Genomic DNA, 21,765 nt, shown 5'->3' with positions numbered 1-21,765 from the left:
GGTTCCAACCAGGGATGATGGACTCAGGGTTCAAACTATGGGCAGCGAGAGGAGTTTCTAGTTAGGGAGACTTGTTGGAGGAGGAGGAGGTTATGATGTCTTTTGAGCAACTGAGCCGCAAATACAGGTTGTCCAGCAGAGATCTTTTCTGTTTTTTTCAGGTTAGGGATTTCATCCAGAAGAAGCCAAAAGAGAAAATGCTGGAAAATGTGAGCTTTGACAAAGGGTCAGTTAGACTTGAAACATCAGCTCTTTGCTCTCCTTACAGATGCTGCCAGACCTGCTGAGATTTTCCAGCATTTTCTCTTTTGGTTTCAGATTCCAGCATCCGCAGTAATTTGCTTTCATCCAGAAGACGACTATGCTTCTCAGTAAGCCCTTTAAGCCCAATACAGAGAGTTTGTTGTTACGTTCCACAAGCAACTTTTTGGTTAATGCCCTCTAGTGCCTGCTGGGTGGCAGGGCCTGGCAGGATATTAACCGGTTATGTGAAGTCTGGGAGCAAGAGCTAGGAGTGGAGATCTCTTCTGAAACATGGGAGAACATATGAGAGAATACTCAAAAGATCTCAATCTGCAATAGGACATGCTACACAGTTAAAAGTTCTGCACAGGACTCATCTGGCACCAGAGCAGAAGTTTAAAAAAGGGGCATCTTCAGTGTGCCCCAAATGTAAAATAAGTGTAGGCACTCTTACCCATTGCTTCTGGACATGCCACAGGCTCCATGTTTATTGGAGCGCCGTGGCAGGAGAGATAAGGAGGGTATGGAGGACTGAAGTCAAAGTAGACCCAATATCTCTTCTCTAAGGTCTACCGAATTTACCATCTTTAGACAGGCATGGGAAGAAACTATTTAATATTCTTGCATACTGTCCACGGAAGAATATTCTGATGAATTGGGTGTCTGAGAACCCGCCGGGCTTGCTGGGATGGCAGAAATTAGTTATGGAGCACATTTCCTTGAACATTTTTACCAACGTAGTGCACCACACAACAGACCATTTTTATAAGGCATGGCAGCCCTACTCGAGTTATTTGGATATAGATTTGTCAGTTATCTTAACTAGGGCTTTTGTTTAACCAGGATGGTTAGACTTGTCAAGCACTGGGCCCTGGAGGGAGTCTCTAGAGTTACTACGGGTACATATACAATGCTCCCATTCCTTTATTTGGGAGCTTTGCGCAGAGCATAGCTTTTCTGTATTTTGTGGGTTTTTTTGCTTTTCTTCATTTTTTTTGGTGTTGCTTTGCACAGTGTTAGGGTTTGTTTTGTATTATAGGGTAGGTTAGTAGTTAGTAGACAGTTAGTATTGTAAACTTGTGTTTTTTTTAATTATACTGATATTTGTTATCGATTGTATTTTTCAATAATTTTATATGTTTGTAAAGTTAAAAAAATTTGCTAATAAATATATTTACAAAAAAAAGGCATTTGGCATACTTGCCTTCATTACTCAGTCCTTTGAGTATAGGAGTTGGGAAGTCATGTTGAGGTTGTTAAGGACATTGGTGAGGTCTCTTTTGGAATACTGTGTCCAGTTTTCGTCTCCCTATTCTAGGAAGGATATTATTAAGCTGGAGATGGTTCAGAAGAGATTTACCAGCAAGTTGCCAGATATGAAGGTTTGAGTTATAAAGAAAGTTTGGGACATTTTTCACTGCAGCATAGGAGGTTGAGAGGCAACCTGATAGAACTTTATAAAATAATGACAGGTATAGATAGAGTTAATAGTAATTGTCTTTCCCAAGGATGGGGGAATTTCAAGACTAGAGGGCACATTTTCAAGGTGAGAGGAGAGAGATTTTAAAAAGACATGAGAGGCAAATTTTTGACAGGTGGTTCATGTGTGGAATGAACGTCCTGAAGAAGTAGTGAATGCGGGTAGAATTACAACATTTAAAAGCCATTTGGATAGGTACAAGAATAGGAAAGGCTTGGAGAGTTATGGGTCAGGCAAAGGCAGGTGGGACAAATTTAAGATTATGTTTGGCATGGACTGGTTGGACCAAAAGGTCTGTTTCCGTGCTGTATAACTCTATGACACTGTGAGAAAAGTGAACCAGACATATTTTTCTCCAAAACTAACAATGGAAAGATGATCATCATTAGTCTCTTAATTCCAGATTTTTTATTGAGATCGAATTAAACCATCTGCCATGGCAGGATTCAACCCTGGTTCCCCCAAATATTACCTGGGTCTCTCGATTAACAGGCCAACAATAATATCACTAAACTGTTACCTGCCCCTAAGACAAATTATTCATAACTGAACACCATTTACTAATCTATACTAGACTTAAAACAACACATTGCTAATGTGTTTTAAATGAATAATTAGAAAATGTTTATAGAAAACATCGAAATGACAAGATTTTAAAAATTACATTGAAAAGCAAAAGTGATGTGGCTTCTGATTATATCAATTTGCTCCTAATATGATTACAAGTAAAGGAAAAAAAACAAAGTACTGAAATTGCTTCAAATGTGCAAAGAAACTCTAAAAAGTGGCACACAATCACAGTGATTGTAATTTATTATACTTAATTCATCATTGGTGTTTTTCACTTCAAAAAGCACCAAGGTCGAGATAATGGAGGAGTGGCAATCGGAATCTTACACACATCTAATCTACTTCTGCTAGTTAATTACGATTATACCCACAAACTTTCATCAGTGCGCTATGTTACAGAATAACAGATTTGTACTTGTGGTTCTGCAGACAACTACTTCCCAGTCTCAACTCGGCAAAACAAGCAGATGCCAGGCACTTCCATGCAGTGAAGGAGGAAGAAATAGTGAATGACTCATCCAAGCTGCTCATGTGAGATCTATTGCAATAAGTTAGAAAATAACGTTGGCAAAGACCTGACAGCAACGTACCTGACCAAACCTTTGGGTATGTGACATTACGGGGGCATTTAATTAAGACCAAACTTTAACTTGGGAAACATAGTGCTTTCATAAGTTTCATCAGCACTAAGAACGAACAAAAATCCGCTTTGAACAACATCAGAATGCTTTCCAACTATAATTATTCCAAAAGGTGACACGTTTTTTACTGCAGTACTTCAATTATTGACTATTCAAAGTTTGGGAGAAGATTTGTAGCTCAGGTGCTCATTGTTGTGGTTCTGTTCGCCGAGTTGGGAATTTGTGTTGCAGATGTTTCGTCCCCTGCCTAGGTGACATCCTCAGTGCTTGGGAGCATCCTGTGAAGCGCTTCTGTGATGTTTCCTCTGGCATTTATAGTGATTTGTATCTGCCGCTTCCGGTTGTCAGTTCCAGCTGTCTGACAGCTGGAACTGACAACCGGAAGCGACAGATACAAATCACTACAAATGCCGGAGGAAACATCATAGAAGCACTTCACAGGAAGCTCCCAAGCACTGAGGATGTCACCTAGACAGGGGACGAAATGTCTGCAACACAAATTCCCAGCTCGGCGAACAGAACCACAAAGTTATTGATTATGATTTCTTCTTGTAATAAAGATGTTATATCTGGTCATTTATTATCATTTTATCTACTGCAACTTTACTAAAATATATTTTGAGGCAATAAAGATGTTAGTAACAACTGACAAATTATTTTGCTAAATACATACTACTGTATTAGCAACATAATTTTAAAATAGAACAAAATACATGAAAATCAATTTGCCACTAATAGTTAAGTAACTTCGTGCTAATTATCGTAGTTTATTGGCCAAATATGACTGTTCTACATTTTAAATACTCATGGCGATGAATTTCCATCGTATAACGATCCTAATAAAAGTCCTCCTTTAAATATTCTACATTTGTTTGTAAATTTATGCACAAAAGATCACTATTTTTTGAAGATTTAAGACAGTTCTTCCAACTAACCAAGGAGAGAAATGGCTAGTTGAAGTCAATTTGACTTTGAAAGTTAATGCTCATCTAACCTGGGCTTCAGGCTGTGGGCTCTTTGACAAATGCAGCATAATGATTGGTGGTGGGTGGCTAGAGCCACTGTGCTGAAGGAGGTTTAAAAACAGGAATGATTAATGGTTGATTGGGCAATGGGAAGCAAAGCGCATATAGCCATATTCCTGCCTTATTAAAACATAAGTATCACTAGACTTTAAAATATTTATTCAAAAATTGTTAGCTGGTTTATCCATGTCCATAGCATAAAAGGAAGTAAAAATATTGATGATGAAATAGAAATGAAAGGTCCTTTTCCAAACGTTAAATTTGCAAGAATGGCAAACTGTCAGAAAACACTCAAAAGTATGCATATCAATTTACAGGGTGATATGTTAAGTCTTAACAAAGCTGAGTAGGTACTTTGAAAAACGGTCATGTCATCGACATTTGACTGCATTTTCCAGTGCAGTTATCATGCCTGTAGTTGTTTTCCCTCTTCCTTGACTAAATTTATGGTTCACTCCCTTTGTTAACAACGAGCAGACAAATAAGTAGCATTACAGCAAGTGGGGCAATTATAAATTGGTTAGAACAGTCATCCATGAAAAATCACAACAAAACCTTGGAACAACAATGAGTTGATCACCGACAAATAAAGAGATTTTGTTGAAAATAAATAAAATGTGGAATCTGCTACTTGGATTGATTGAAATAAATAACACATGGATTTAAGGGGAAGCTAGGAAGTAAAGAGAAAAGAATAGACAAATGCAGACAGGATGACATTAAGTATGGTGGAAGAAAATAGTGGAACGCAAATATCAGCACATATTTGTTTTGGCAAATGACTCATCTGTGTGTATCGCAAGAAACAACCTCTGTCTGAATTCCCAAAAGAGTCTGCCCACCTGCATTTGCCAAATAAGAGACATTAGTTCTATTCAACTGGAATTTTTTTCTTACACGTGCACCTGAGTTGATTCTACTACACCCAGAGTCCTGGAAAAAATTGATACTTTTAAATTTATTTTATTCTTTCATGGGATGTCGGTATCTATCTCTAATTTCATTGAACTAATCGGAACCAAACCATTCAAAGGGACAATTAAAATTGCACATTATGCTTGATCCATAGCCATATATGTGTAGACCAGAACTAGGTCAGCTTTTCTTCCCTAAAGGACCAGATGGTTATTTCTGATAATCGATGATAGTTTCATGGTCACTATTACTGATACTAGTTATACACTCCAGAGTTTTTCATTGAATTCAAGCTCCACTAGCTGCCATGATAGGTTCTTATACTCATGTCCCCTGAGAATTAGCCTGTTAAATTATTGGTCCTGTGATATTGCTATCACTCCTCCTAAATTATATACCTATTGGAATATTTAGTGTCCTTTTTAATCTTCTGAATCTTAATTTACAATTTTTTTTAAAAAAGGTCACAGGAATTACTTGGTAATTAGAATTCAAATTGAAGAAAATTATATGTGCAAGTGCAGAACAAAGCAATTCAATAAACGTTAACAATGCTATTTTAATTAATAATCATCCTATCTGAAGAAGGTAATCTTGATGTGTAGCATCTTGATCATCCTTTGACACAGTTAAGAAATATTGAATTTGTTAATTAATCTTGTCGTAAAAATCAGTAAAAAAGGTAAAACAAATCTAAAATTCTAGGTCAGTCAACTGACCAGTTTTAGTAAAGGAATCACATTAAAATGGAGGGTAAAGGCTAATTGAACCTATGAAAGATACATGTCAGAGACTGTAGTTGACAAGAAAAAGCCTCAAGTGCTGCTGATTGCATGAGTGCCTCAGACACCAACTTATTTTGGTTTATCTTTAACAAAATACTGGTCCAGAGATAACAGTATATTACAATACAATAAACATCGCAAAAGAAGATTATTCCATCCACTCAAACTTCACTTCTGAATTTTTGATTTCATTCTCCTGTTAGTCCTCCAACTTAAAATATATTTATAAAAATAATGTAGGTCAATTACAAATATTCATTACCTTACAGAGCCGAATCATTAATTTTTAAATTTAGAAACCTGCCAAACAAATGTTAGAAATACATAATGTAAAAATAATACAGATGATTTTGAAAGACAGCAGCCATTTTAGCCAAGATGTAAGTGCCAAGGCACATTTCAGAATCACAGTAAAAAAAGGAATGCTAATAGTGAAAAATCTGTATACTTATGCTAAGATTTTACTTTTATTAATATTCATTTTTTGTGCTTAAAAGGCTAGTTCAAGAAGAAAGGAAACTCAAAGAGGCACCTCATGAACCTGAATCTTCCCACTGCAGTGCAACAAAACAGAAGAGTTGAATAACATTTACTAAGTCAATTTAACAGTCATGAGCTAAGACTATATAACCATCTTAAAGACATTTCACCATTCATTCAACCATCATTTGAGAATCCTAATTTGTATTTAATTACTTCCTTGTTCACAGTATACATAGCAATTAAATAATCTAAACAAAACAGCAACTCCACCATTATATGAACAAGTCTCTAACACTATTCAATTAATCTCATAGTTTTACTTGTTTCTTTTCAGAGGAACTACGTAAAGCTATATGAAAAGAGCTGGAAATGTATTTGCAAAGATCAGTTTGTTTTTATAACTAAACCAATAAAAATCAAAAAAGATGTAAGTCATTTATTCAACGATACAGTATTTAAACCCAAGAGTGACTGTTCTCTTCAATATTTTTTCTAATAATACGCTGGAACATTTATGATAAGAGGAGTCAGGGCTACAATCTGCTTTCCACAAAATTCAGACTCTGTTATCAGGATGAACAATAATAGGAGAAGAAGTGTTTAAATTTGATCATCACTCAGTAATATTCCTGTTTTAAGAGTTCTCTGACATGGTTAAATGTTGGCAAAATGCAGTTACATAGAACATAGAACATTACAGCACAGTACAGGCCCTTCGGCCCTCGATGTTGCACTGCCCTCTCATACTAATCTGAAGCCCATCCCACCTACACTATTCCATGTACGTCCATTTGCCTGTCCAATGACGACTTAAATGCACAATCTTGGCGAATCTACTGCCGATGCAGGCAAAGCATTCCATACCCTTACTATTCTGAGTAAAAAAACTACCTCTGACATCTGTCTTATACCTATCTCCCCTCACTTTAAAGTTGTGTCCCCTCGTGTTTGCCGTCCCCATACTTGGGAAAAGGCTCTCCCTGTCCACCCTATCTAACCCTCTGACTATCTTGTACGCCTCTATTAAGTCACCTCTCAACCTTCTTCTCTCTAACAAGAACAGCCTCAAGGCCCTCAGCCTTTCCTCATAAGACAATCCTTCCATACCAGGCAACATCCTCGTAAATCTCCTCTGCACCCTTTCCAAAGCTTCCACATCCTTCTTATAATGCGGTGACCAGAACTGTACACAATATTCCAAGTGTGGCCATACCAGAGTTTTGTACAGCTGCAGCATAACGTCCTGGTTCCGGAACTCAATCCCTCTATTAATAAAGGCCAAAACAATGTATGCCTTTTTAACAACCCTGTCAATCTGGGTGGCAACTTTCAAGGATCTGTGTCCATAGATACCGAGATCTCTCTGCTCATCTGCACTCCCAAGAATCCTACCATTAGCCTGTACTTTGCAATCCGATTACTCCGGCCAAAGTGTCTCACCTCATACTTGTCCACATTAAACTCAGTTTGCCACCTCTCAGCCCAGCTCTGCATCCTACCTATGTCTCTCTGCAACCTACTACATCCTTCGTCACTATCCACAACTCCACCAACCTTAGTGTCGTCCACAAATTTACTAACCCACCCTTCTAAGCCCTCATCCAGGTCATTTATAAAAATGACGAACAGCAGTGGACCCAACACCGACCCTTGTGGTATGCTGCTAGTAACTGGACACCAATCTGAACATGTTCCATCAACTACAACCCTCTGTTTTCTTTCAGCAAGCCAATTACTGATCCAAACTGCTATGTCTCCCACAATCCCATTCCTCCGCATTTTGTACAATAGCCTACTGTGGGAAACCTTATCGAACGCCTTGCTGAAATCCATATACACATCAACCGGTTTACTCTCATCTACCTGTTTGGTCACTTTGTCGAAAAACTCAAAAAGATTCATTAGGCACGACCTACCCTTCACAAAACCGTGCTGACTGTCCCTGATCAGATGATTCTTTTCTAGATGGTTATAAATCCTCTCTCTTATAACCTTTTCCAACACTTTCCCAACAACTGAAGTGAGACTCACTGGTCTGTAATTACCAGGGTTGTCTCTACTACCCTTTTTGAACAAGGGAACCACATTTGCTATCCTCCAGTCCTCAGGCACTATTCCTATAGACAATGATGATTTGAAGATCAATGCCAAAGGCTCAGCAATCTCTTGCCTTACTTCCCAGAGGATCCTAGGATCGATCCCATCCGGCCCAGGGGACTTGTCTATTTTCACATTCTGCAGTATTTCTAATACCTCTTCCTTGTAAACCTCAATCTCCTCTAGTCTAGTTATCAGAAAGAATGTGACACTGATCCAAATAAATTGTTGGTAAAAGGTTTAACTAAAGATGTAGATTTTAAGGAGCAATTTGAAGGAAAGGGAGGCAGAGAGATTTTGGAAGGAAATTCCAGAGTTTAGGACCACAAGCATAATGCACAGTTACTAAACCAGATAGCTTAAAGGCCTGCTCATGTTCCACATATTAATTGGGGGGGGGAGAGAAAGATTGGGGGGAGAGCCGTGAGAAGCATATAGAGCAGAAGGGAGAGGCACCCACTCAGAAGATCCTGGTCCACAAATTATTCATTGATAAATCACAAAAAAAACGCAAAATGTTCCTGAGATGACAACCCCTTACAAGAAAGAGGTTCTTATATATTGAATAAAAATTACAGAATTGGTTCCATACATACTTAGGCAATGTTTGAGGAGCAATACATGTCCATGTGTTATCTATTTTTAAATCATAACAAAGTTATGTTTCTTTTAAATCAAACGTCCTCAGATTGGATGAGACTTACATTACTTATCAATATTTGTTTAAAACAAAATACCAGGAAGAAAAATTAAAATATTCCACAATTAGTTTTGTTTTCCCACACTAAATCTCTTAATTCTGGAAAGCACAACACTCAAAGCAGAAAAACTGACTTTTTAAGCACAGTAACTAATTTCATAGCTGTAACAGTAATTATTATAGGTTTGGAGACACTTGCATAGCAGAGTGGTTCGATCTTAAATGAAATTTAAAGAGGTGCAGCTTTGAGGACAAGGAGAACCCGTGGCTCTTTATTGTGAATAAATCTAAATATTTTTAGAAAACCAAAGTCCTACACATAATTCCAAACTACGTGGCACGTCGTCATTTACTATCTGTGTAAGGGAAAGTAAAAATCCATTTTCAAATCAAATGTATTCCAAAAAACCAACAGATTATATACAATTATTTTTACTTTCAATAGTATTTCTTTTCATTCATTCTATATCTCTGAAAGGCATTTTAATTATTCATACGTTTGTAAAAATTGGGAAATTGAGTTTTCAAATGAATGTTGCGAATGCAATTAAGCAGTTCTTATGCCTGGATCTGCTGAAATAGTGAATCATTACGATTAATTGAGCAAAAACTCACTTAAGTGCTGTAATCCTCCGGCGAACTCCATATGCACAGAGATGCAGAACACCGAGAAGCTATCTCCTCACCTCAGTATATTCGTTTTGCACGGAAGAGGTTAGCACTGCGCGGACTGTAGCGATCGGGATTTACCAGGGAGGTGAGAAGGAACATTTATTATCCAAGTACCTCCCACAAACAGAGCTCCGCGCCTCTGTGGCGGCGCGCACACTTACACCCACACTCAACTCGGTAGGGAGGGCATCCAGGGCACTGTCAGTCCCGGTAACAATCAACACCAACTCCTCGCTACTTTCACAATGCTCACAAAATCCAAACAGATGGGGGACACGGTTGGATCACTGAAAATACACAAGTAAACACGAAGAAATGAAACGAGAGGAGAAACCTCTGTTGTACGCATTTCATTTAACTAGAAGAAACATTATATTGGGTGGATGTATTCACAGCAATTTTATTTCACAATAAAATAAAGATCATGCCAGAATGCATGCTCAGTCTATTTAATATTTACCGTCATTGCTTGGAAGATGAAACTTAATATCGTAGACTTGCAATGCGTTATTTTAACGACTTGGTAGTGGAGATGCAATACTACTGATATAATTTTTTCTTTAAAAAGACACCTTATGTGGCAGTTTCCATTGTAAATCTGACAAACACCTTGCGTAAAGACTGATCACGAAGCTGCAGCTTATTATTGGACAAATAGACATCAACTTCTGGTGTCCTTATATGTTCAGTTTAATGTGGAAATCAGGATGTTTCTGTCCACCTTACTGTACTGCTCCTTCAAAAACTGTCACACCAATACCACAAATTCACCTGCACTTGCACACACATCATTTACTGCATCCGCTGCACCCGATGTGGCCTCCTCTACATTGGGGAGACAGGCCGCCTACTTGCAGAACGTTTCAGTGTACACCTCTGGGACACCCGCACCAACCAACCCAACTGCCCCGTGGCGGAACACTTTAACTCCCCCTCCCACTCCGCCAAGGACATGCAGGTCCTTGGCCTCCTCCATTGCCAGACCATGGCAACACGACGCCTGGAAGAAGAGCGCCTCATCTGCCACCTAGGAACCCTTCAACCACAAGAGATGAATGCAGATTTCTCCAGCTTCCACATTTCCCCTCCCCCCACCTTATCTCAGTCCCAACCCTCGGACTCAGCACCGCCTTCTTGACCTGCAATCTTCTTCCTGACCTCTCCGCCCCCACCCCCTCTCCGGCTTATCACCCTCACCTTAACCTCCTTCCACCTATCGCATTCCCAACCCCCCCCCCCCCCCCCCCCCCAAGTCCCTTCTCCCTACCTTTTATCTTAGCCTGCTTGGCACACCTTCCTCATTCCTGAAGAAGGGCTTATGCCCGAAACTTCGATTCTCCTGCTCCTTGGATGCTGCCTGACCTGCTGCGCTTTTCCAGCAACACATTTTTCAGCTCTGATCTCCAGCATCTGCAGTCCTCACTTTCTCCTAGTACCACAATCGGCTCGGCCTTAAAACCGACCAGAGCATTTGAGTTGCTGACTTCGCCACTAGAGGTGCCATAAAAGGTAGAACCGTGCATTCACATCTAAGTGAATTTTAAAAGATTCTAAAGTGTGCAGCGTCGTGCCTTCAGAATGTTTTTTTTTCCCACTATTATCTATCCCTCACTTCGTTCTGTTTGCTATAAATGATCTTACAATAAATTCAATATTCTAGTTTCTATTTTCTGACTCAGACTGCATGGTGAGATTTTAACTGTAAATGATTGGGTTTTGAATTTGTTAAAATCAAACTCTGCCTGGCACTATTCAGTGAGGTCGCTGCTCTTTCATAGAGGTGAGTGTATGCAATCAGTGCTGTGGATAAATTGCTGAAACAATTATTTAAACTTTATTGCATGTAACAACCAAATAAGACCCAGTAGCAAAGCGGGTTCAGCCTCACACCCAGTTAATGGTGGAATTTAGCTACAATCCCAACTAACAGTGTTTGTCTCTGACTGTGTCCAGTGTTCTACCCTTATGCAATGTTGCTGTTTGAATTTCTACTGCTAAGGAATCATGGAATTGAGTTTTGATACAATTTTCCCAGTTTCAAGTTTGCGATGTGATATTATTTATGATCCTTTAGATTTTTTCATCCAAATATTGATGACTCCCGAGAACCATCAAACTTCAGCTTGCTTTCTTATCAGAAATAACTCCCCTATTCAATGATTGTCCGTTTGAAGATGCAATTTTTCCTGTAATTAACTCCATTAACTCAGGACATTCTTTCTGCATGCAGTCTTATTTACCCATTTGTCATGAGGCAGCAAGTCAACAAGCTGTTGCTTGGGACAGAGGAGGTAACACTGCTTGATAATGTTGTTTTGGCTCCATCTTCCCAGAGTTGCTTAATTAGCATGTTGCTTTTAATTCCTTTGTAACAGTTTCTCCTTGTCCCTTTCATCTCAGGGAAATAATTCCAGACAGAGTTCTTGCTGATCTTCTCAATCCATAAACAGATATTCAAAGTACTTTATTTGATATCCTTTTTACTTTAATATGATTAACTCAACAGACTTAGAGTCATAGAATGATACAGCATGGAAACCGACTCTTCGGTCCAACTCATCCATGCCGACCAAGTTTCCCAAACCAAACTGGTCCCACTTGCCTGTGTTTCTTTGTTTTAACTTAGATTAAGTAAAGTAAAAAATTACAAGGAAAAAAATACTGTAACACTGAAGAAATAACTTACAAATCATCAAATCCAAAAGCCATAAATGATTTCCCCACTTTGACAGTTAAAAATCACACAACACCAGGTTATTGTCCAACAGGTTTATTTGGAAGCACTAGCTTCAAATCACCACTTCTATAGGATATTTTGTGCTTAAATCTAGTTGAAAATGCATTTAAATGTGAGCCTTGAAAAAAGCTAAGGAAAGTCCTGGAGTGTATATCAATTCTAGTGATATCTCTAGAACTCAGTAAATTTAAATTTAAGTTTTAGCTTGATAGTGTCTGAGCATATGACGATTATTGTGTGCTCTAAATCAAGAATTCTAATGTAAACACAATCTCAAGTTCCATTAACTAGATCGGGGGAAGTGCTGAAATAAGAAAAATAAAATTTACACTTAATACACAAAATAAATTGAAAACCTTGATGAAGATCACATATACTAAAACATTTCTCTGATGAATGATTTCTGGAGCAAATAATAGCATCTAGGACAATTTAACATCAGTGCATCCAAACTGCACATACTTTTTGTTGTGTCGCTGGTAATGTTTTCGTTGGTTACTTTGAATTGTTACACAAAGAATGAACTTTTGCTATCAGCACTGCATAGATTTGACAAGGTTATTTTTTAGTGGCAAAACGAAGTGCAAATAATTGCATATATAAATTCAAACCATAATTTCTGAAGACATTTCCTGTGGAATATATTATGTACAGGAGAGAAAGAAAAACAAAAGGGGGAGGCAAGAGAAGGTGAACCAAGGAAGAGACTGAGGTGAAGGGTGAGAGAAGTATAATCCAAAAGCAAACAAATAAACATATCATGAGCAGAACTGTAGAAAATAACATTACAGTTCCAGAACAGACCCAAGAAATCACAAGTCAATGGACAACACATAGCGCTTTCACCTTATTGCGCTCAAATTATTTTTAAATTGGCTCTTCACTACTCAAGTCTGATGAATGAGCTCCAACCTTAATGCAAAAAAATCAACTTAAAGACAGAAGATCAGTTTATTCTAACAAGCTCTAAAATAATTAAATGAATCAGCAGAGAAACAGAACATACACTAAGTTTCATTATTGTTCCTGCCCTGTATGATGGGATGTGGAATCTACTCTCAGCAGTTAATTGATCAGTAATGGGAATGATGGTTGCAGGGATTACAGGCACCTGTACTGAAAGACTCCCTGGTAGATGAACCTAAACCATCAGCAATGTTAGATGAGTTGATGGCATCACCAGAGGTCATTTTTGGACAATGCAACAAAAAAAAAACAAAAAAAAATTCCAATTGACAAATAGTAGTGAGTTTTTATTTGATTTGAAAAATAAGAGACTGAGATTTTGAGAGAGGAACTTTAAATACAAATTATACACAGCTATGCACTTTTATTTGTTAAGCAAGTAATGTTCCTCTGCTTAATTCTCAATCCACGACAGAGATTTTTAGTTTTGTTCAGGCTAGTACATTTCAATGTTCTCATTCGAAATGAGTTTTAAAGTTTCTAACTTCTGTTTAAAAGAATTAATTCACTTTGACAAATTCGTCAAAAAGTCAGGACCACAAATATAAGGCAACTACTTTTAAAGCAAACGAGGAATTCAAAAGAACATGCTTATGCAGCATGTGAGTAGAATGTAGAATTCATTGTCACAAAGAGTAATTAAGGCAAATTACACAGATGCATTTCAGGGGAAATCTCAGACTCTGGGAGAATTACCTGGGCAGAGTGTTTCAGGAGGTAGTCACAATCCCAAGATTAACTACCTCAAATTCGGTCAGTAGTCGGTGGGCGGCACGGTGGCACAGTGGTTAGCACTGCTGCCTCACAGCGCCAGAGACCCGGATTCAATTCCCGCCTCAGGCGACTGACTGTGTGGAGTTTGCACATTCTCCCCGTGTCTGCGTGGGTTTCCTCCGGGTGCTCCAGTTTCCTCCCAACATCCAAAAGATGTGCAGGGTCAGGTGAATTGGCCATACTAAATTGCCCGTAGCGTTAGGTAAGGGGTAAATGTAGGGGTATGGGTGGGTTTCGCTTCGGCGGGTCGGTGTGGACTTGTTGGGCCGAAGGGCCTGTTTCCACACTGTAATCTAATCTAATCTAATCTAGTCAGGGACAGGAGTGTGTGACTACCAGCTAGACAGATAGAAGGATCCAAGCCTTATCCCTCAAACTTGTCTAATATGTTTAAAGATTCTAAACAAAAAAAAAGAAAGAACTGTGAATGCTGGAACTCAGAAACAAAAACAGAAATTGCTGAAAAAAGCAAAGCAGGTCTGGCAGCATCGGTGGAGAGAGATCAGAGTTAGCATTTAAGGTCCAGTGAGCTTTCTTCAAAACATTTTGCTGTCTGCATGAACAAGAGCAGGGGATGTAGAGATGATAAGCAAACTGACCATCATACCATGGTACAGAGAGCCATTCAAAAGGGGGAGAAAATAGAAATGTAATTGTGATTGGGAGTAGTACTGTCAGGGTGAATAGACACCGTTCCCTGAGGCCAGGATTGAAGGTCCCAAAGAATATTTTGCCTGCCTGGTGCCGGGGTCCAGGATGACTCATCTGGGGCTGCAGATGAACTAGGAATGGGAGGCAGAAGATCCAGTTGTCATGCTCCACATAGGTATCAGTGATTTAGGTGGAAAGAGGTTCTGCAGAGAGTATGAGAGCAGCTTAGGGCTAAACTGAAAAGAATAAACAAAAAGGTAATAATCTTCAGATTACTACCTGACCCACTATGTAACTGACACAGAGTCAACAAATTTAAGAGGTAAATGCCTGACTCAAAGACTGGTGTGGGAGAAAGAATCAAATTCATGGGATATTGGCACCAATACTGGGAAGGGAAGGAGCTGGTACGATGGGATCTGCTCCAACTGAATCTTGCTTGGACCAGAGTACTGGGAAGTCGCAGAACTAGGGCTGTAGCTAAAAATTTAAATAGTAGGGGGTGGGCTCAATTGCGTATAAATATTTACAGAAAAGCCTAAGGTGGGGGGGGGGGGGGGGGGGGGGATGACTGAGGAAAGGGATTAATGTTTCTCAAACAAGTAATAAGACAGAGTAAGGAAAGGTTCAGGAACCTAACTTCAGGCACAGCAGATAAGAAGAAAGTATGATAAGTGTTACAGTATGGGTAAACTCTCCAACTTAATTTAAAACCAGCAACACAGAAAAGATTTATCTCATGCAGTAATCTGTAAAAATTCAAATGGCCAAGAACTATGTAAAATAAAATGTAACTTTATTTCTTAAAAGTATAACAGAATAATTAACTAACCACTATTTACAATTTCTATAACACTAGTCCGATAAAACTCCCAGTTAAGATTTACAAAACAACACCACTCATCTCAAAAGCAGGCAGCTATAGGTTCTTGTCTTTGGATCTTCCAGTGTCTTCTATCCTCCTTGTTAGGAATTTCTGCGTCACAGGTTACTGATCGAAAAGATACTTTTAAGAGAGATATTTTTTCAAGCAGTCTGTTACATGCTAGGACTTGTCAGTTCTCCTCCCAACTGTTTAATTTTCCCCCTGTCTTATACCCCAGAGCCTCGGATTGTGCCATGGGCTTTTAAGATTGTCAATATATTCAATTCAACTGGATTGGAGTTTGCGATTTCTCGGATTTTAATTTAAACTGATTGGTTTAATTTGAATTTGTTTTTGTCTCCAGGCAATGAACTAATTGTGTTGTCTGACCAAGTATTACATTGTTACTTGGTGCTGTGTCCGGTAGTTCTGCTTCTTTTAACTCTCTTAAAAGTACATGCACAACTTCATAACACCTCCCCCCTTAAGAAAAAAATGAATCGTCATACTGAAAAAATGTTTTTTTCAACCTTTTAAACCCATTACCCTAACATACCAATAACTTGCTTAAGTTCACCTTAACTTCTTCCCATATATCTAAACTCTCTCAGTTAAATCCACAATAACGCATCTGCGATTACATTCTTCCCACCTGCAACATGTATGATTTTTAAATTCAAAGTCTGTAACATAAGACTCCAATGAAATAGTCTCATATTTAAAAAGTTCTAAGAATAGAAGCAGATTGCGGTCAGCGTACACAATAGTCTTCGACACATTGTTCGTGACATACTCATTAAAATGCTGTAAGGCCATTACCAAACTCAATAGTTCCTTTTCGATTGTGGAGTATTTCCTCTGGTGAATGGTTATCTTCTTCGGAAAGTAACCAACTGGCAGTTCAATCCCATCCTCATTTTCCTGTAGGAGTACAGCTCCAACTCCAATGTCACTAGCATCAATGGCGACTTTAAAAGGTGTTGAAAAGTTTGGTGTCGCTAAAACTGGTTTGGTGGTTAACATCGATTTCAAATGATTTCAAATTAACCTCCTGGCATAGTTGTGTCCACAAAAACTTTGTGTTCTTCTTCAGCAAATTATTAACTGTACCAGTACTCTGCTGAAGTTTGGAACAAACTTCTGATAGAATCCACTGTGTCCTAAGAATCAAAGCATCTGATTAGGGACAGCCAGCACGGATTTGTGAAGGGTAGGTCTTGCCTTACAAGTCTTATTGAATTCTTTGAGGAGGTGACCAAGCATGTGGATGAGGGTAGAGCAGTGGATGTAGTATACATGGATTTTAGTAAGGCATTTGATAAGGTTCCCCATGGTAGGCTTATGCGGAAAGTCAGGAGGCATGGGATAGAGGGAAATTTGGCCAATTGGATAGAAAACTGGCTAACTGGTCAAAGTCAGAAAGTGGTGGTAGATGGCAAATATTCAGCCTGGAGCCCAGTTACAAGTGGAGTTCTGCAGGGATCAGTTCTGGGTCCTCTGCTGTTTGTAATTTTTATTAATGACTTGGATGAGGGAGTCGAAGGGTGGGTCAGTAAATTTGCAGACGATACGAAGATTGGTGGAGTTGTGGATAGTGAGGAGGGCTGTTGTCGGCTGCAAAGAGACTCAGATATGATGCAGAGCTGGGCTGAGAAGTGGCAGATGGAGTTCAACCCTGTCAAGTGTGAGGTTGTCCATTTTGGAAAGACAAATTAGAATGCGGAATACAGGGTTAACGGTAGGGTTCTTAGTGAGGTGGAGGAACAGAGGGATCTTGGGGTCTATGTTGCCACTCAGGTGGATAGAGCTTGTAGCTGGAAATGTGTTGCTGGAAAAGCGCAGCAGGTCAGGCAGCATCCAGGGAACAGGAGAATCGACGTTTCGGGCATAAGCCCTTCTTCAGGAAAGGCTTATGCCCAAAACGTCGATTCTCCTGTTCCCTGGATGCTGCCTGACCTGCTGCGCTTTTCCAGCAACACATTTCCAGCTCTGATCTCCAGCATCTGCAGACCTCACTTTCTCCTCCTGGATAGAGCTTGTAAGAAGGCCTATGGTGTATTAGCGTTCATTAGCAGATGGATTGAATTCAAGAGTCGTGAAGTGATGTTGCAACTGTACAGGACTTTGGTTAGGCCACATTTGGAGTACTGTGTGCAGTTCTGGTCACCTCAATTTAGGAAAGATGTGGAAGCTTTGGAGAGGATGCAGTGAAGATTTACCAAGATGTTGCCTGGAATGGAGAATAGGTCATCCGAGGATAGGTTGAGAGTGCTAGGCCTTTTCTCGTTGGAACGGCGAAGGATGAGGGGTGACTTGATAGAGGTTTATAAGATGATCAGAGGAATAGATAAAGTAGACAGTCAGAAACTTTTTCCCCGGGTGTTACAAAGGGACATAAATTTAAGGTGAAAGGTGGAAGGTATAGGGGAGATGTCAGGGGTGGGTTCTTTACCCAGAGAGTGGTGGGGGCATGGAATGCGCTGCCTGTGGGAGTGGTAGAGTCAGAATCTTTGGTGACCTTTAAGCGGCAATTGGATAGGTACATGGATGGGTACTTAAGCTAGGACAAATGTTCGGCACAACATTGTGGGCCGAAGGGCCTGTTCTGTGCTGTATTGTTCTATGTTCTACCGCTTTCTTCAAAGATGTTCATGAAAATTCCTCGATAACCTTCATCTTTGCGTTCCGTGGGGTCAACCTTCCATGACTGATGTTATGTCCCAAGAACATCACCTCTGTTTCACGAATTCCATTTTATTTAAGTTTATCATCAGTTTTGTTTCTCGTAGTCATTCAAAGAACTCTGCCAACTGTACCGTGTTATCCTTCCAAGACTTACTGAAGATCACTACATCATCCAAATTGACTGCACAGTTTGTTAACCCAGCCACAACTCTGTTCGTGAATCTTTGGAATGTGGCAAGCGCGTTCTTCATTCCAAAGGGCATTACTTTAAACTGATAATAGCCCATTTAAGGCTACAAATGCAGAAATTCTTTTCGCTGTCTCTGATGAAGGTACCTGCCAGTAACCACGCATTAAATCGGTACCTGCCAGTAACTCGCTTGTCCAACTTACTTGGTACAGTGCTCCAATCTAGGAATTTGATTTGAGTCCGATTTTCTAATGGTGTTGACCTTCCGATAATCCACACAGAATTGTTGAGTCCCATCCGGTTTGGGAACTAAGACTATCGCCGAACTCCACTCGCTTTGGCTTGGATCGATGATGTTATCATCAGGCATGGCCTCCACCTCCACCTGGACCTGAATGGCTTTGAGAGGATTAAGCCGATAGGGGTGTTGTTTTATTGGAGCAGTATTCCCTATGTCTACTTCATGTACAATAGCATTAGTCCTCCTCATCTGATTCTTACATATGACCTTATACTGCAGTAACAAATCTATGCTCCTGAGACAGATAGCTTACTAATCTATCCCACACCTGCAGGACTTTTTCATTTTTTTAATTATTTTGAGGCACCTGAAAATCCGTATCATCTGGATTTGACTGCTCACTCTGCAGGACAGGAACAAACACCTGTCACTCCAGTTCTTTCTCTCTAGTATAATACGGTTTCAACATGTTCACATGAAATACCTAATACCTTTTTTCCCCATCTGGCATCTTCACTCAGTAGCTCATCTAACTCAACCTTTTCTCAATTTAATAGGGACCACTAAAGCTGGCTTTGAAGGGATCTTCTATCACTGGTAACACTACTAACATGTTATCCCCTCAGGAAAATGTCCAAGTCTCAAGAATATTTATCTGCCACCTGCCTCATTCTACACTGTGCCCTCTTTAGGTGCTGCATAGCTAACTCAACTACTCGATTTATTATCTCTCCTTCACTGATACATAATCTAATTGTGAGATTGCCGACTTTGTTCCGGTCATGTTTTCTTTAACTAATTTCAAAGGGCTTCTCACTTTATGACCGAATATTAACTCAAAAGGAGTGAACTGAGTAGATTCATTTAGGGCATCTTTCATGGCAAACAATACAAATGTGATACCTTTACCCCAATCATTCAGGTAACCTGGACAGTGTGCTCTTAACATGATCTTCAAGGTCTGATGCCACCATTCTAAAGCTCTTTGGGATTCAGGATGATATGCACTGGATGTAAAGTGCTGTATACCTTAGCTATCCATAACCTCCTTAAACAGCCCCTTGGTCCGACTGAATCTCTCTGGATAGCCCATACTGTGAAGCTGAGCGAAGCTTGCAATTGTCTTCACTCAAGTGGTGTTCTCCAAACTCAGTTGGCCTGGCAATGGTGTCCACTTTCATCGGCATACCCTGTAACTCATATACTCCACTTGTCGCATTTTCCAATGACAAAGTTAGTTGTAATGCCCGTTTGAAGTCCAGCCCTTCAGCAAGTGGCACTTTTGCATAATCATCATTAATCCCACAGACCAAACAGCCTCATCATCTCACTAAAGGTTAAACCAAAGTCACAGTTGTCTTAACCTCAAACATCCCAACACAGATTCCCCAAGTTCTTGAAATACCAAGTAAAATTGATAGTGTCTCAGATTTAGGAGAGGCTTGGGGTTACAATATTCCTTAACCAAATCCATCAACTTTTGAAAGGTTTTAGTATCTGGTGTGAAAATGTGTTGCGGGAAAAGCGCAGCAGGTCAGGCAGCATCCTAGGAGCAGGAGAATCGACGTTTCGGGCATGAGCCCTTCTTCAGGATTCTCCTGCTCCTTGGATGCTGCCTGACCTGCTGCACCTTTCCAGCAAAACATTTTCAGCTCTGATCTCCAGCATCTGCAGTCCTCACTTTTTCCTTTAGTATCTGGTGCCTAATAATGGAAAAAGCTATGGGTTGTCACAATGTCAGGAGAATTACTTATTGCTTTTCATTTGTTCCAATGTCATTTTCTCAGAAAAAAAATAACATATTCATTCCGCCTACTGGGCCCAGTCTTCGTTGGCAGGATCAACAAGTCAGGCTTTTCAAATAATGGCATGAAGGCAGAAATGTTTGCCACAACTTCAAAACAACTGTTGCAAGCAAATTTTTTTCTCATCACCACTGAAATAACTCCACAGAGGCCAGCACCTTCACCAAGTCACCCTTTATTTATACATACATTGTACATAACATTGCTTCTGGATTCCTCTGAGCCAGGTCTCTCAGTGAGCAGAACCTCTGACACTCCTGTTTATATCTGTCAGCCAGGGCTCCCTGATTGGGGCTATTAACAAAACAGAATGTATCTGCAAATGTAATTCTGCAAATGTAAATTCACCCCATAAACATTTGTGTGCATGCAGGAGAAAGATATTTGCATATACATTCTGTTTTGCTCAAAAAATGCATAACCTACAGGCAGTCAATCCATACCATATCTTGTAAATTCTACTTTGGAAACAGAACTGATTGACTCAAGATTGGGATACAGGCAAACTTTAACCTCGCATCTTTAACGCATTGTCTGAGCTGGGATATCACCTTCTGTTATAAAACCTGAAGTTAGCTTGAGAACATAACTTAAAAGAAGTTCTGGGATTTAGATATTAAAGAACCAAAACTAACAAACTCATTCTAAAAGATGAAAGACTTAATCTAGGTTTGTTCAATATATCATTTCAGCTGCATGATACTGTAGTCTTTTGCTTTAAATTCTGTGTCTTATGATCGTGTTTCACAACCACCTGATGAGGAAGCAGCGCTTCGAAAGCTAGTGCCTCCAAGTAAACGTGTTGGACTATAACCTGGTGTTATTTGATTTTTAACTTTGTCCACCCCAGTCCAACACTGGCTCCTCCAAATCAGAATTATGCAATGCCCATTTTGGCAAAGGCAGATCGGGGAGGTAAATGTGTGGCTTGAGGAATGGTGTAGAAGGGAGGGGTTTAGATTTTTGAGACATTAGGACCACTTTAGGGAAAAGAAGGCAGTTGTTCAGAAGAGATGGGCATCACCTGAGCAGAAATGGAACTAATTCTCTGGCTGAGAATAGACAGATTTAAACATTTAGCCTGGCGGTTGAATTGACTAACGAACCTAGTTTTGGAAATACTGCAGAAGGCAAAAGAGAGAAGACAGGGAATGGGGTAAAAGTAGTAAAGGATGGCTTCAGTGTTGATAGTGAACAAAGAAATTGTCGCCTTTCAATGGACAAGAAAAAGATAAGGGCA

At 39.6% G+C, this 21,765-nt stretch overlaps 1 protein-coding gene across 3 annotated transcripts in view; it reads right to left on the bottom strand.

Moving 5' to 3' along the window:
- gramd1ba (GRAM domain containing 1Ba) overlaps positions 1-21,765 on the bottom strand; it is a 647,360-nt gene that overhangs the window by 552,095 nt on the left and 73,500 nt on the right. Inside the window, exon 1 of one of the 3 annotated variants that reach the window (XM_087976430.1) lies at positions 9,555-9,569. The exons of the other annotated variants lie outside the window; for them this stretch is intronic. The gene's annotated coding sequence lies outside the window, so the exon portion shown is untranslated. Of the gene's footprint in view, positions 1-9,554; positions 9,570-21,765 lie in introns of those variants that run through there. 3 annotated transcript variants of the gene reach the window in all.

This window comes from Chiloscyllium plagiosum, unplaced genomic scaffold (assembly GCF_037043375.1).
Source record: "Chiloscyllium plagiosum isolate Xiang-an unplaced genomic scaffold, Cpla_swu_hap1 HiC_scaffold_29, whole genome shotgun sequence".
Lineage (NCBI taxonomy): Eukaryota > Metazoa > Chordata > Chondrichthyes > Orectolobiformes > Hemiscylliidae > Chiloscyllium > Chiloscyllium plagiosum.
This window is presented reverse-complemented; position numbering and strand designations above follow the sequence as displayed.